The sequence below is a fragment of the Apteryx mantelli genome, unplaced genomic scaffold (assembly GCF_036417845.1).
Source record: "Apteryx mantelli isolate bAptMan1 unplaced genomic scaffold, bAptMan1.hap1 HAP1_SCAFFOLD_144, whole genome shotgun sequence".
Lineage (NCBI taxonomy): Eukaryota > Metazoa > Chordata > Aves > Apterygiformes > Apterygidae > Apteryx > Apteryx mantelli.
In genome coordinates, this window is record NW_027118499.1 from 180,001 (window position 1) to 182,500 (window position 2,500).

A 2,500-nucleotide genomic window follows, 5' to 3' on the forward strand; every position below is an offset into this window, starting at 1 on the left:
CGCTCCAGCCGCCCCGCGCCGTGCCGCGGGGACCGTGCTGCGAGCGGGCCGGGCGAGGGGGGGGGCGGGGTGGCGGGAGGAGCGGAGGGCCTCCGGCCACCGCGGCCGCCGGTAGCCGCCCCGGGTAGGGATGGCCATGGGCCCCGGGCTCCGGGCCCGAGGGTTCTCGGCGGGAGAGCCGGGCGGGGGTTTAAAGACTCGGGCGGCCCGATGCGACCCGGGGGGCAGCCGGGTGTGCTGCCGGAGGGCCGGGGGGCCGGCGCGCGCGGGCGCCGTGCCCCCCCATGCCAGCCGGCGCGCCCCGCGCTCGCCCTGCGGGCAGCCGGGACGGAGAGGGGTACCCTGCCCCCTCTCTCCGCGGTCTGGTCTCGGCGGAGGGACGCCGCGCGGTCGGCTGGCGCCGGCCTGCCTCGAACGCGTGACCCCGGCGCGAGCGCGTGCTCTCGCCGGGACGGTGAGCCCCCACCCACCGCGGGTGGTGCGGACGCCGCGCCTCGGCGCGATCCGCTCTCCTCCCTGGCCGGGGCTCTCGGTCTGCCGCCGTGGCCGCTGGCGGCGGCGCCCTACCCGCCGGCACTCCGCCATCCGGCGCGCCTGCCTCGCTCTGCCCAACCCGGCTTCGCCGGGCGGCGGGCGGGCGGCAGGCGGGCGGCGGGGGCGGCCCCCCCCGTTCTCCGCGTGGAGACGGGGAGAGCGGGCGCCGTCCCCGTCCGTCCCGCCTTGCCCGCCCGCCCGCCGCCGGGCGTCTGTCCGCGGAAGGGACGGGAGAGCGCGTGGTGTCGTCCGGGAGGCTGTGTGTGCGCGCGCGCGGGCGTGGGCGCCGCCTCGGGGCCACGGCGGAGCCGGAGGCCGGCGAGGCGAGCGAGGAGCTGGGGAGCGCGGGGCCGGTGGGCCGCGGGCGCGCGGGCAGCGGCCGGTGCCGCTGCCGGTGGCGGCCGGGCTCCGACGCTGGGGGTCCGCGGGGAGCCGCCCCCTCCCCCAGCGTCCCCGAGGCAGGCGGCGCGGCCGGCGCGCTGCTCCCCGCCGGGCCGGGCCGAGCCTGGGCGCCTGGGCCGGACTCGAAGCGAGCAAAGGGTTGTCCCAGGTCGGGAGCGAGGGCTCCCCGCCCTTCTCGTTCGGGTTTTCCTTTTCCCTTTTTCCCCCCCCACTCTGTGCTCGTACGGTCAGCGGGGCGAGCCCCTCTCTCTGGCTCTCGGCCGTCCCTCGCTCAGCAGCCGGCGTCGGCGTGAGGAGGGAGGCGGAGCGGAGGGGGGGCCCTCAGGGGCTGCCGAAGGCTGCCCGGTCCCCCCGCGCGCGCGGCGGGGACCGAAACCGAGACAACTCTTAGCGGTGGATCACTCGGCTCGTGCGTCGATGAAGAACGCAGCTAGCTGCGAGAATTAATGTGAATTGCAGGACACATTGATCATCGACACTTCGAACGCACTTGCGGCCCCGGGTTCCTCCCGGGGCTACGCCTGTCTGAGCGTCGCTTGGCGGTCAATCGTCACCCCCGCTGTCGCGTTGGCGCAGCGGTGCCGCCCCTCGGGGGGGGCGCGTGGGGGGGCGGGGGAGGCGCGGCGGCGCCGGCGGCGGCGGTGCGCGGCGGCCTCGGCGGCGGAGAGTCGGCGGCGGAGCCGGGACCCCGGTGCGTGCACCGGCGGCCCCGGTCTTCCTGCCCGCCGGGCTCCGGCGCCGGGCCGCCCGCAGCGGCCGCGGCCGGCGTGCCTTGCCGCGCCTGTGCCCGCCCTCCTCGCCCTCCGAGCGCGGTGGCCACCGCTGCGCGGCGCGCGCCGTGCGGGGTGGCGCGGCTGGGGCGCCTCGCAGGCCCGTGCCCCGGGGAGAGGGTGCCTCCTCTTCCCCGCGCGGCCGGGCCTTCGTCCCCCTAAGTGCAGACTCGGGGAAACCCCCCGCTCCCGGAGCGCCCGCTTCGCGGAGTTCGTCCCGCTGGGGCCCCCCCCCCAGGTCGGGTGGGTTGCGGTGGCCCGGCGCGCCTCGTCGCCGCCGCCCGCCACCACCGCCAGTCTGGCCGCCGTCTGGGCTTCTCCTCCGCCACTCTCCCGGTGGTGCGCTGGTCCCCCGTTCCCCTCCGGGGTGGGGACGGCCGGCTGCCTTGCGCTTCCCTGCGCCCCGACCGCCGCCGGTGCGGCGCGCCGCCGGGCCGCCCCCCCTGCCCTCCCCGCGGCGCGCCCGCGTCCGTCGCGTGTGCCGAGCCACTTCCACCCGCCGGCTGGCGTCAGCCGCGGCGTTGCGTTGAGGCCGGCAGCGACGGCGCGCGGGTGCGGCGCGGCGGGGTGGCGGTGGGGGGCGGCGCGGGCGTGCGCGCCGCCGGGCGGCGAGAAGGGCGCGAAGGGGAGGGCAGGGCGCCGCGCCGTGCCGTGCCCGGAGCGAGAGCGGAGGCAGCGGCCGGGAGGAGGAGAGGCAAGCCCCCAGGCGGCGGAGGGCTGCGCGAGTTGCGTGAGCGGAGCGAGCGTGCGGCGGGGAGCCGGGCCCGGGGGAGGCGCGGACCTCGCCCTCCGGC

General features: G+C 80.1%; 1 non-coding gene across 1 annotated transcript; it reads left to right on the forward strand.

Moving 5' to 3' along the window:
* Nucleotides 1–1,318: 1,318 nt before the first annotated feature.
* On the forward strand, nt 1,319–1,471 carry LOC136995721 (5.8S ribosomal RNA). The gene has a single exon (XR_010887265.1). It is a non-coding gene; the product is annotated as a 5.8S ribosomal RNA (ribosomal RNA).
* The last annotated feature ends 1,029 nt before the right edge of the window (nt 1,472–2,500 follow it).